Source organism: Condylura cristata, unplaced genomic scaffold (assembly GCF_000260355.1).
Source record: "Condylura cristata isolate star-nosed mole 26May11 unplaced genomic scaffold, ConCri1.0 scaffold00035, whole genome shotgun sequence".
NCBI classification, from domain to species: Eukaryota; Metazoa; Chordata; class Mammalia; order Eulipotyphla; family Talpidae; genus Condylura; species Condylura cristata.
In genome coordinates, this window is record NW_004567136.1 from 8,636,452 (window position 1) to 8,650,200 (window position 13,749).

The following is a 13,749-nucleotide window of genomic DNA, read 5'->3' on the forward strand; positions in this document are numbered from 1 at the left end:
TTCTCCTTATTTTACTTAGCATAGTCCCTCTGTGTTTCTCCAACCATGTTTTGTCACTGGCGGAACATGGTTCCTTTTGCTGGCCCATGCTCAGCTTCCAGTAAATCACTCAGTTTCCCTTTAAGGAGTCCGACAAGTCGATGATTTCATTGGTGGTTTTGGGCCCCAGTAGTGGTTTTCTGTATCTGCATGCCCCTCTGATTCTGGACGTGACAGTTTTCCCTGTGACTTCCATTCTTTAGTGAGTCTAAGAAGAATTCTTATTTCCATTTGTTTAGTTATTTGCTTACTCTGAGGATGGTGGAGATGACTTCTAAACTCTTTATATATTGCACCAAGGACTATAAATACAGCACTATTTTAAAATGTTTGATAATCACTGATACAGCTCAACATTTTCTTTTTTCAGAAGATCAGATGATGAACAAAAGGTGTTATGACAGGATTGCGTAGATAGTGAATGACCAGGTAGTAGTAGCTAGCATGTATCTGGACTTTTGCCCATTGACTTTAAATTAAGATGCAGAGTAACAAAGAATAGATGATGCATCATGTGTATTTTATATTTTACTTTCATGTTATTAATTGACAAAAATGGTATTTTACCCACATCATTTTCCTGAAAAGAGAGAGTAAAATGAGAAGGATGTTTCAATGAATTGGTTTGACTGCTGTCCAGTACATTTCATTTGGATAGCACAAGCTTAAAGCTTGCACACAGGAGATGAAGGAGAATTTGAACCTTATTTGGAAGGAGGAAAAGAGTACATAAGTGACAGTATTAGATTTGTGGTTCTACAATATAGTTCTAAATAGAGATGAATAAAGGTAGAGAGAGGGAGGAGATTAGAAAGCAGAGGCCAATAAGAAAACTGAATTAGCGGAGAGACACACAATAATAGTGGAAAATTAAACACATCTTAAACAATGAAGAGGTCAAGGAATGTATATAGATCAGTGGGCATTAGAAATGCTTTAAAATAAAAAAAAATACAAAACAACGTAGCAAAAGTTATGAGATCTGGTGAAAGTAGTGTTCATAGGTAATATAGCCATAAGTAAATACCTAAGGAAGGAAATGTTAAACCAGAAATCCAGCTTTACACTAGTTAGAAAAACAATAAACAAAACCCCAAACTAGAAGAGATACAGAATAGAAGAACAGTAGAGAGAATAAATAATAAAAGTTGGTTATTTGAGAAGGTCAGCAAAACATGTAAACCATTAGTAGATTAACCATGAAAAAAAATGAGTTTGTAAGTAAACCATAGATGAAAGTAGGGACATCATTACTAACTTTAAAGAAATAAAACCAAATATAAAACAGATCATGGCCAACTGTATGCCAAAAAATCAGTTAATTTAGATGAAATAGAAACATTTCTAGAAACACAAAGATTTCCTACGCTGATTCAAAATGATCTTGAAAAATAAGAACAAAGTTGGAGGAGTTATATTCTTATTTCAAATAGTTATATTACTATAAATCTGCAATATTTAAGACATTGGATTAAGGTCAGTCTAGTGGGTGAATAAAATGTGAAATGTACATACAAAGTGTATTATTCCAAAAAGCAAATGAAGCTCTGTTATTTCAGGGGCTTTCAAACTGTAATTTTACAATAGGTATTCTCTTGTGCCTAACTTTTTTCATGGTAGATAGCAGTTATAATATTAGTTCACAATAGTATGTGTTAGTAGATTTTGCTATTCCATTGTATGGCTAGACTGTACATTTTCTGTCCAGTCACCAGTTGGTGGACATTCAGGTTACTCCCAGTTTTGGTTATTATAAATAATGCTGCTATGAACATTCATGCATACATTTCTTTTGGGTAAATAGCTATAAGTATAATCTCATAGCATAGGAAAGTTTTATTCTTAACTTTTTTGAGATTCTGCCAGACTGTATTACAATCTAGCAGCACCATTTTATAATTCCATCAGCAATGTAACAAGTCCTGATTTCTCTACATCCTTGCCAACATATGTTATTCCCTGTCTTATTTATTAGAGTCAGCTAACATGTGTGAGATAGTATTTCACTGTGAATTTAACTTTTATTTTTCTAATGACTACATTTTGTGTGTGTGTGCTTACTAGGCACTTGTTTATTTTCAGCTGCATATTAATATTTTGTCTACTTTTTGATTTGGTTGTTTGACTTATTATTGACTTGTAGGTATTCTTTGTAAATTCTAGAGATATCGCTGATCAGACATGTGTTCTGCAAATATTTCTGATTTTGATGAGACTCTTTTGAAGTTGGCATGGTAGAAAGCACTAGAAAACAGCACTGCAGTAGCATAGCCCTCACGACTCTTCTCCTACAAATAGTATTTCTCCTCCTAGAATGGAATAGTCATGTGAAAAGCCAAAATGTTCATATTTTCAACTGGATCCAGAAAACATCTCCTTTTAAAAGATTTATTTATTCATACATACAGAACTGGGGTGTAGAACAGAGGTGCAGGGGCGGTGAGAGGATTCACCAGACACAGAGTGGGGAGCAGAATAGGCAGACTGACAAGTACACTGCTGAGGGAAGCAGTGGGCGAGAAAAGAGAGGTCTGCCGTGCGGTATGGATCACCTCCGGGGCGGGGGATTGAACTCATGCTGAAGTGGCTGCTGCTCACTTGCAGTGCTGCCCTTTAACCCACTGAGACACCAGGGAGGGCCAGAAAACATCTCTTAGATGCCAGGAATGAAATAGTGCCCTCCTAAGTTTGGAGGGAGGAGATGATGGTAATGGCCCCTTGTATCAGTTGGAAATAAAATAAAATTCTCAAGGAAAAGAGAACTTTGGTTAAGCTCTCTTTAATACTTATCCACTTTTCTGGTTACATATAATTTTGATAATACAGGAGGAAAAGTCTTGTTTATGCACGAAGAAGTAGATATTCCTTATTGGTATTTTCGCGAAGACTTGAATAGGTAGCTTGCAGGTAGATAGACACAGGTGCACAGGACTGCCTACTAGATGCTTCTTTCAGATAAGACCTTCCTATGCTTCCCTTCTTTCAACATCCCAGACAAGGCATTCTGAAGTTGCAGCTTTATCTTGACTCTGACCTGATTTGGAGCCACTTGTTCTCTTGTGAAAACAATATTTTGCAACATGTGAAAAATGAGAATAGCATCAACGGTGTGAGATAAAAACAAGCCACACTGACTTTTTGAATGTCAACAAGTATCAGTGCTGACATGATGCTTGGAATGTTCCTGGTACTGATACAACCTTCCTTTCCTTTATTCAGTGTCTAGCTACCCAGAGATTTATGAATACTTTTCCCACAGTGTTCTTCTGTTTTTGATTTTGTATCAGTTTTCTATCCAAAATAATCTAAAATGAACAGCACCTTGAATATAATTCGCATCCTACATTTCTACCTCAATTAGAAGCCTGATGCATTACTTATCCATTTTTCTGAATCCACTTCTCTACTTGCTTTTATATCTCTTTATAGTGGAAACAGAGTATTCATGGGCCTGACATTTCAGAGAAATCTTGTGCAATCCAGTGACATAGGTCATGCTCATGTTTTATCCAACAAGGGGGAAAATAAGTCTCTTCAACAGTAAATTTTCTTCCATATGTACTATTTCCATTGTCTTGTGTGAAATTTATATATTCCTTTTTCTTTCCTCACTGGCAAGCTTTCAATATGCATTTGAGTCTGAGAGTAAGTCTACATCCCAGAAACTTACCCATGAAAAATCCCAAAGTTCTTGGTGGTGGTGGAGGGGGGGAGTAGTTATAGTTGCTTAAACTGCAGTCATATTGCAGAGTATATGAAAATAATTAGACATGTTGTGATACGTAATTCCTGTTTTCTTTATTATTGTTATTTCTCTGGGGCAGCATGAGATCTTCATTTTCCCATCAAGATAGAAAGTAGAAACAAAGACACTACAAACAGAAAGATCTACTTCCCCTCAAACCAGCTTCTCCTAGCAGCCTTCCCTTGTGAGCTCCCAGCTCTCTTGAGCTTTTGCAGCATTGAGTTATTAGTATACGCAGAATTCCCTTGAAACAGGATTTTCATGAAATCAAATCAAGATGGAACAGAAAAATAAAGGCTGAGAATATTCATACTTGTGGCATGAATTCTTTTAGGTTTTTGGCATTTTTCTTCTTAAAAGAAAACAAAATTGCTCCTTGGTATTGATTTGCACCAATAATGCAGGTGTGAAGGATCTTGGAAGTAAGTAATCAATCAGTGTGAGATCCAAGAATACTGATCATGAGAGGAAGATGCCATCGCATCTCACCTGAGGTTAAATGAAGGATCTCAAAAAGTTGTTTATTAGGTTTTCACAAATAGAATCATTTTCATGGCGTCAAGGCATCTGCATGCCCAGAAGCAGACTGCAGAGGGCTGTAGGAAGTGACTGAGCAGAGCGGCTCAGTGAACCTTCTTCTGGCTGGTTGGCTCTGGGAGTGGGGTGTCTACTCTGCGTCCCCTGGAATCATGCTGGGGCTCCCCACTCTTCACACATGAGGGGCGGGTGTGCAGGACCCATAACGAGGAAAGCAGGCCTTCCCATGTCATGACTTGTGAGGCATGAGCTGACCCCTGTCCTCCCAGCTGGTGGTCCACAAGCTGGACCCTACAGGTGGCAGTCAGTCTGCCTGTTCTGCTTCCCACTCTGTCTCTGGTGAATTCTCTCACCCTTTGAACCCTGGGTGCACCCCAGTTCTTGTATACATACATAAATAATCTTTTTAAATAGAGGAAAGAAGTGCAGAAACCTAATCAGTTCACTCTGAGGACCCTATATGGCCCCAGGTCCTGGTGCAATCGCTTTGGGGTTGCTGTGAGGAAGGCATTGGTGGTGAAAAAATCTGGAAGCACAGAATCTCTCTGCGAGCAGTGGGCCATCTCTGCGGAGGGCAGCTTGGCCAGGGTGTGCCACCTGGGGACCTTGGGTTATAGCTCTTGGGAGACGTATGCTTAGCAGTGCATGGACCTGGCTGGCTGATCATCTGCCTTTCTTCTCGCTCCCTCCCTCACTCTTCTCCCATGACTGCTTCTATTCTTGAGCCTCTTTTGGATACCGTGTTACTGCTCTGCTGAAAAGTTTTGCCTCTGATACTTGCACTGCTGACTCATTATCACAGTCTTCTTAAATTCTGTGGTATCAGTTCATAAAGCAGGGCCTGCCATGTAGTAGGTAGATATTAGCCATTTTTGATAAAACTTCTGAGTGACAAGAGGAGACAGAGATTTTTTTTAAAAAGATTTATTTATTCATACAGAATTGGGGTATAGGCCAGAGATGCGGAGGGTGAGAAGCAGATCGACAAAGTACTCTGCTGAGGGGAGCAGCGGGCGGGGCAGGAGAGGTCTGCCGCGCCATGTGTGTCTTTTCCGGGACAGGCGGGGATCGAACTCATGCGGAAGTGGCTTTAGCTTCTTAATGCTGTGCTGTAACCCACTGCACCACCAGGGAGGGTCAAGGAGACAGAAATTTTATGGATACTTATAGGGAAGTTTTTTTTGTTTGTTTTGTTTTATCATTTCTCTAAGTAAAAGGAAAACCAGTTATGGTGACTCTTCTCTTTTGGAAGCACTGGAGTTGATGAGTGAGTTCTTAAGTATTTGAGGTCATAACATGGAATGTGAGCACTCTTTAATTAATTTAATGACAGTGTCAGCACCTCATGGTTTAATCATGTTGATTCATGTACATTCTGGGACATTCTGAAGTAATAGATGTAGTGAGTGAGGTGGCTTATTTTCTCTGCCTAATTCATTATTTTGCAGCATTTCAACCTACAGCTTATTGGGCACTTACCATACACTAGATGATCTGCAGAGGTTAATAAAAATAAGAAAGAAATTGCATCATACCTACAGCAGGTGCATGATCTTTGTCACACAAAGTGATCCTTTCCCAAATATTTCCAAAAGCTGGAATTGTGTCAAAAATTATCTGTGTGTACAAAATAAAGTCACCCAAATAAATGAACTGTTCTTACTATTAGAAAACAAAACCAGTGTGTCTCAGTGAAACCATTTTATAAAACAGAATTCCCATTGGCATCTTCTAGTCCTTGGCGTGTGAGCCCAGGTGGCACTAGACCAAGCCCAGGACTCTGGATGAACAGGACCGGGGAGCACACTGCAGAGAGTTGCTTGAGACCCTGGAGGTCTGGCTGTGCAGGAGATGTGATAGGGGTTTCCTGCCCAGATGGCAAATGGAAGTTTGTGATGTTTTTAATGTCATGGATGGAAACTGAAGAGACACAACTGTGCAAGCATTTCAAATACTCTGAGCAGTTTATGCTGTTAGACTAGGACTGGGTGGTTGATTGAATTCACAAATGAAGGTGAATCAAAGATAATACTTAGGTTTTTAGCGGAGTAAATGTCTAGGTGGAATCATACACCACGGAAGAATAACACAGGAGAAAAGGTGGGTGATGAGAAGTTCATTTGGAGGGCAGTGAATCTGAGGTGCATACCAGACATGGGTACCAAAGGCCAGCATTGTTTTGAAGTTACAAATGTCAGCTGGAACTAGATGACTTTTTCCTGGGTGAATAATCTCTATACCTCAATTTACGCTTCTGAAAATTCAGTGTGAAAATAGTTGGTGGTTTTAATTGTTAAGTAACGCCTTGGCACTCTTCCTAGTGAGAGGTTGCATCTATTTCCCCTCTTTTTTAATCTGGGCAGGCTTGTGATTGTGTCCACCAATCCATCATGGCAAAAGGGACGTGAGATGCTCATTCATGCAGGATCTGTCCTGTCTGTGGGGGTGCTTACTTTTGAATACTTGAGCCTCCAAAGAGGAACCCAACTACTCAGGGGTAGACATACGGTGAGGTAGTCCAATGCATGTGGAACACTCGTAGGTGCTTTCTCTGGTTGACAACCAGCATCACCTGACACATGTTTGTGAAGATGCTTCTAAGTTATTCAGACCTCCGACTATTGAGTTACCCCTAGCTAGCCGACATTCCCAATTGTGGTCCTAGATATCATGGGACAGAAACAACTGATACTGGACTCTCTGAATTCTGGATCAACTGAATAATAAAATAATTGCTTTTTCTTATTAAATGCTAATGTGATTCATTACACAGCAAGAGGATATCAGTCTAGCTCATGTCAGAGGCAGACACCAAGAAGGATAAAATGTGAAGATATTTATTGGATGGAATTTCTGAAAAATAAAGCAAAGAAGAAGTCAAGGAATGGTTGCGGAACCATCAGACAACAGTGCATGTCCTCGCATAGTAAAGGAGGGAGGGTCGGAAGTAGGGGAGTTTGGGCAGATCTGCAAATTCTAAGAAAAGTTTAGCAAGGCCATCTGGGAATCCTCAAGCTGAAGACCATTTTTAGAGAGAGTTCTAGGTCTCCATGTATTAGACAAACCTTGATATCCCTGCAGCCTTCAAAAGTGTGATCTCAATACCAAACCTATGATGGATTTCAGGACCCAGCAACTGGGCTTTCTGTCAATAGCACAGATCAGTAAGGTTTCCATCACACAGGTTATCAACCAGAACAGAACCAGAGAATAAAACACTTCAAACCCTGATGGAGCTTGTGGTTTTGCTGGTGGAGCTCAGCAAGACAACAGGTATGAGAAGAATGTTCAAAGACAGGTCTAGCCATCAGCCCTAGGTTTCCAACAAGGTGGAGAAAGAGGAAAGACCATCAGCAACAGTTAAATTGGTAATGATCATGGGATCAGGGAGAAGACAGTGATTCTATCAAACAAGTAAGTGAAGGTGCTGGAAAAGCCATAAATTATGTCAAAAGATACAATTTCTGTGGAGTGACAGCAAATTCTGGAGTGTAACCAAAGTGGAAGCTGGGTCAAGGTCATAGAGATCTGGGTAAAGGCCACTGAGGTTGAGAAGGTCGAAGACTGGTGAGGATGGGTTATTGCCTCGTTACCTGCATACATTCTGCAATTGCCCATGGTGAAATCTGGTCTTCTGACAGAAGAGTGTCACAGAAGATGGCAAGCCTTCGGCGAATGTGGAATAACCAGCTGTCACTAGCGTCTACGACCTCAAAAGGGCAGTCTCAGTGTAAAAGCCAGACAGAGTGCCACCTCATCTCTTCGGGGCCTCCAAATAGACTTTGAGTTTTTATTATCACCATAAAGATCAGTGATTCACTGTGAACCAAAGGCTGTATCCCAGCATTGTAATCTATGGCTGCTCGTCTCTCTGCCTCTCTCTCTGAGAAACGCCAGTGCAGGGTATAATGAAAAACCTGACTCATGATTATCCTCCCTTTTCTGAGCTGAGCCAAGAGAGCAAGCAAAGCTGAGGGGAAATTCCAGGGCTCAACCAGAAGAGACATATTCTGGCAGCTTGATAGTTTCTGGTGCTTACAGACATCACTGTGGTCACTACTATACCTCTGTCATAGCTTTGTGTTTCTGAAAAAAGGAGATGTTGACATTTATCTGGAGGATTATATTAGATTCACTGTAACTTTTTGCTTAGGTTTTACTTATATAAAACAATTAAAAGCACAAACTGCTGCCAGACCCCAGCCAGCAGCTCCACAGCTCTAGTTCTTCAAGGACCCATGAGTGTTCGTGGAGGGCACTGAGCAGGTGACATGCAGTCATAGTCAATGTGCACAGGGAGGGGTGATCCCGGTGCCTCGGAGTCAGTGGAGAAGCCTGCAGTGATGGTGGCTGGGGAGGACAGGGCACGGGATGGTTCAGGACACCCCTTTGGGTCACAACTGTTCTGATTAAAGAAGAAGGTGTCTTCACTCCCCCAGATTTGTCGACTTCTATGGTTTGTTTTTTTCTTTCTTTTTGTGATTTTTGTTTCCTTTGTTTTTGTTGTCACCACCACTGGAGTCACAGAATAAGCTGGTGATTGGGTTGTTGAAGCATAGAAAAAAGAAAACAGACTTCTGGTCTTCTTTCCCAATTTGTCTGCTAGTAATTACTTTTGTCTCCAGATAGCTACTGTCTGTGGTCTTCCAGCTTCCCTAGATGCATTTAGTGGGGACCAGGGTGGTGTCCCTTTACCCAGGACCAGAACTCCACATATGCCACTTGAAGGCCATCATTCAGGATCAATGCGAATGCTTACTGCTTGAAACATTCACTCTACTTTTTTTTTTTAAGGATTTATTTATTTGTGCATACAGAACGGGGGTACAGGCCAGAGACTCAGGGGTGGTGAGAGGCTTCACCAGAGACAGAGTGGGAAGCAGAACAGGTAGATCGAGGAAGCACACTGCTGAGGGGAGCAGAGGGTGGGTCAGGAGAGGTCTGCCGCGCCATGTGGTCACCTCCGGGGCAGGCGGGGATCGAACTCATGCGGAAGTGGCTTTAGCTTCTCAGTGCAGTGCTTTAACCCGCTGCGCCACCAGGGAGGGCCCATTCACTCTACTTTTAACCAGAATATTCTTTCATTTTCCCACAATTTGTTATAATCTTAAAGACACCTGCATTGGTCCTCCCTGGTGGCACAATGGGTTAGGATACAGCACTGCCAAGTAGCCACAGCCACTTCAGTGCGAGTTCGATCCCTGCCCCAGAGGTGACCCACATGGCAGACCTCTCAGTCAGCAGACCTCTCCTGACTTGCCAGCTACTTCCCTCAGCAGCGTTCTTCATTGATCTGCCTGTTCTACTCCCCACTTTGTCTCACTACCCCTGCACCTCTGACCTGTACCAGTTCTCTATGTCTAAATAAATAAATAAATCTTAAAAAAAAAAAAAAGGACACCAGCATTTAGAATTAGCATTTTTTTTTTTTTTGGAATCTAGTTCCAGAATCAAAAAATAATTCTCTATTAAAGATAAGGGAGTATATACAAAACCCTTTTCAAATTGGACAGGCAGGTGAAAATCCAGCACAATCTGGAGCAGAGAATAAAGCTGCAAAGAACCGGGGCCCATCCTGGCTGCCTGTTTTGAAGAAAGCTAAGGAAAGCCACCTATGTTTTGGCCTTGTCATTTGCTTCTCCTTCAAAGAGCTCAACAGAAAGATTAGCATCATCCCACAATTACTCTGGAGTTTACCTGGATTTTTAGGAGAGGAAATGTAGTTTGGTTTGTTACTAGAGAATAGAATGACTCAAGGTAATCTCAATGCAAATGTATTTTGCTTGATGAATGCTGCCGAAAACTGGGACAGGAGGCAGTGGGGAAAGAGGCAAGTGGGAAAGACATAAATTATAAACTCTGCAAGTTTTCATAAAGAATAAACCTTTCCCTGAGGCTCCTTTACATTGCTTGGAATCTTCGGAATTTTATAATTTTCAATAAGCAGTTCTTTCAGATATACTATTCATTTCTTCTTAATTTATAGAAATGCACAGATTTCCTTTGATGATCAAGCCATTCTTTTCTTAAATTTTTTTCCCAAAGATTTATTTACTTATGCACACAGGCCAGAGGTACAGGGACAGTGAGAGGCTTCACCAGTGACAGGTGGGGAGCAGAATAGGCAGATCAATGAAGTGCACTGCTGAGGGGAGCAGCGGGTGGGTCAGGAGTGGTCTGCCGCACTATGTGGGTCACCTCCGGGGCTTGGGATCGAACTTGCACTGAAGCAGCTGCAGCCAGCTTGCAGTGCTGCATCCTAACCTACTGCACCTCCAGGGAGGACCCGATTAAGCCATTCTAAAGAACATGATTTATCATTTATTTCAATAAGTCTTCAATGGTAGTGTATTTTTTCATGTGATATCTTTTGAATTGAAAAATCCTTTATTGATCAGTATTTAGCATTTCATGTTTACCTAGTTTTGGTGATAATTTGAGTTCCTAACTATGTAATTTTAGTTTCACTGAAATCCCAGTGTTTGCTATTTAAAGAACAAGTAAATTAGCTATGAGAAGACAAACGCAAGGGTCCCGTCTGTGGTCACTGAGAGATCTACTTCATTCTTGGAATACCGAAAGGCCTGGAAAGGCTTTGAACAGGATCCACTGGGTAAGTGATGGGGAAGAAACTAGAATTTCCAGTCAGAAGATCCAACTCTTTTCCTGAATTTGCTGAAAATCAGTTTAAAATTTGAAAAAAAAAATACTTGTGTGTACAAAATAGGGGTGATAATCACACATGGAGGCTCATGTGTGAGCCTCTGAGGTTTAAAGAATCTAATTTGTAGACACCTTAGTGGTCTTATTTTCTGCAAATCCAGTGGAGAGCATTTGTGTGTCAGCTAGAAGACAGCTGAAATCAACAACCCACTGAACATGGCAATGATTGGAATTTTATCTGGACAATTGAAATGATAGATTTGGCCAAAGCTTACTAGATTGTACTCTCTGGTGGAAGGGAGTTTGTGTTACAAAAGTGTTCTATGTGATTTTGCTGCAATAGGTGAAATGCCTGGAGTTGGACGTCTGTGGTTTGAGAGACCTCCAAGGGCATTGACAACCCTAAGATCCTCTGACCCTCAGCAATATTTACTAAAGTAACTCCTCCTTGTCCAGATTGCATGAAAACGATGCTACACTAAAATAAAGGAACTCTGTTCTTAAATCACAATTTAAAAAAAGTATAAAATCTGTATACAAAATTTGTAAATGAATTCACTTAATGATGAAGTGCCTTCTACGAATGATTTTTAAAACACTGAATTCTAACAAGGCAAGAAGATAACTTCAGTGGAGCAAAATAGCAAATTCATATAATTTTGTCAAGATCCCAATTTAAAAGCTTATTAACTTAGAATGTACTGGGGAGATTCAAAGAAGGCAAAGAATCCCTTGGGAACAAGTGTTAAAAGCAATGAATTTATCTGGTGTGACTCCAGGATACCGAATAAAGATCTTTTTCCAGAACAACAGAAGAAAGACAACTGTTTTTGCTCTGGTCTCACATTCTCACACCTGATTGCCTTTTTATTCAAGAACCATGTGAGATTACAATTGCTTTTATGCCCACCATTCATTTTAATCTTTGTTTAAAGTTGGGAATGTGCCTGGCTGAAATGAGGAAACATTCAGTGGTACACATGTGTTTTGAAGTCAATGTTACTTGAAGTCAATGTTAATTATGGGTTTTGAAACAAGTATCCAAGAATGTGGCTGTTCAAGTCTTCAAGGTCTCTGGAACTCATGGGCACAGTTAGTGGCGCTGAAGGAGACCTGTCTCCTCTTGGTTGTTGGGTTGACATGGGAAGACTCATTTCAATGGAGACCTGGACTTATTGGCTGAGCTTTATTTCTCTTTCTTGCTCATCTATTTTTATCACATCAAGGCATTCTGAAATGATGAAAAAAAAAATGACTTGATCTTGTCAGGTAGAGTTAGCTAAAGGAATGAGGTGAAAATAATAAATATTAAAAAAATCCCCTGAACATCACATGGAAAAGTTTCCTATGTATGTCTCTAACTGAGATACATCCCAGAGGGTAAGGTGGGGTTTCCAGGTGCTTCATAGCCAGCCTAGACATTGTTGTGTACAAAATGCAAGGAGAAGTGCAAAAAGAGTCAATAAGTAACAATAAAATCACTTAAAAATAAAAAATAAAAGCAAGGGAAAATACTGATGAATAAATCCGCCATCATCTCTGATCTCGGTAAAATGTCCTTGGGCGTGGTGAGCACTTCTTTCATTTGTTAAGTTGACATGATCCCGCCTTGTGTCATTTTTGGTGCCAAAGTTGAGGTTATTTTCTCCAGCTCAACATCTGTGCCTTCCCCTATGAAGAAATGAACAATAAAAGTTCCAGACTCGTGAAAACAAAGTATTAAAAATATGACTGATGAATATTAGTTTTATAACTGTAAAAATAGGTCAGGTCACTGATCTCTAGCAGTTATGCACAGAACCAATTCAAACGCCAGCAGTGAATTCGAGGTGGTCAAGTGTCAGAGTTGAGGATGTTTGCCTTTGCTGGCACACGAAACAACTTTGATGTGGCTTAAGATGTGTTTTTGTATTTCAAACAGCCCGCAGAAGGGAAACCAGCGAGGCATCAAATTATTTACCCTAACCAGGAAAATATTTTAAAAGCTCTACTCGGGCTCCATTTCCTAAAGCCACCTGTCACCTAGAGCACATGTAATAAGGCCCAGATGCTGAACCCCAACCTGCGAACCCCGTGACTTGGAGAGAAAATATTTCACTCATTCCTCAGCACATCCTTAATTCATTTGGAGCTAAACTTTCAGGCCATATTTTCTGCTTAAACTTAATAACTCAGCTCTGACATTCCTTCTCAGTGACCCCAGAGTTCCGTTCGGCTGCCTCAACACCTGCTCCCAAATGCATTAGAAGCACACCAGGCTTTTTTTTTTTGAGTATCAGTTTTGTTTTCTTTGCTCAGCCTTGAGGCCATACTCTGAAAGCATGGAAGCCGATGATCCCTGTTTCTATTCCCTCGGGAGTTTTATTAGTCTCTGGTGTCTCCACTCAAGTTTTTGTTGTTGTTTTGGGGATCCAGATATGTTAGTTTATAAGATGCCTGAAATTTTATGCAAACTTCAATTTCAAGTCTTGCCTTTGGAAGATAATGGGCACAGATTCCTCGAAGGCCCCTAAGATTATCTATTCATGTGAGTGAATTTGTGCGATTAATTACACTTAAAATTCTGGGACTTCTTCAGTGATGTTAAAAAAAAAATGTGGCTATGGAGTGAGGCTGTGCTAGTCATTTAAATCCCAGGACGCATGCTTCAAAAATTTAATGAATGATCAAAGAAAATGTAAAGTGAAAAGTTTGAAGGGAGGCTTTTTAATTGGGTGACATTTGTTGCAACTTAGAAAAATTGTAAATGTTGAAAAAGAGCTATA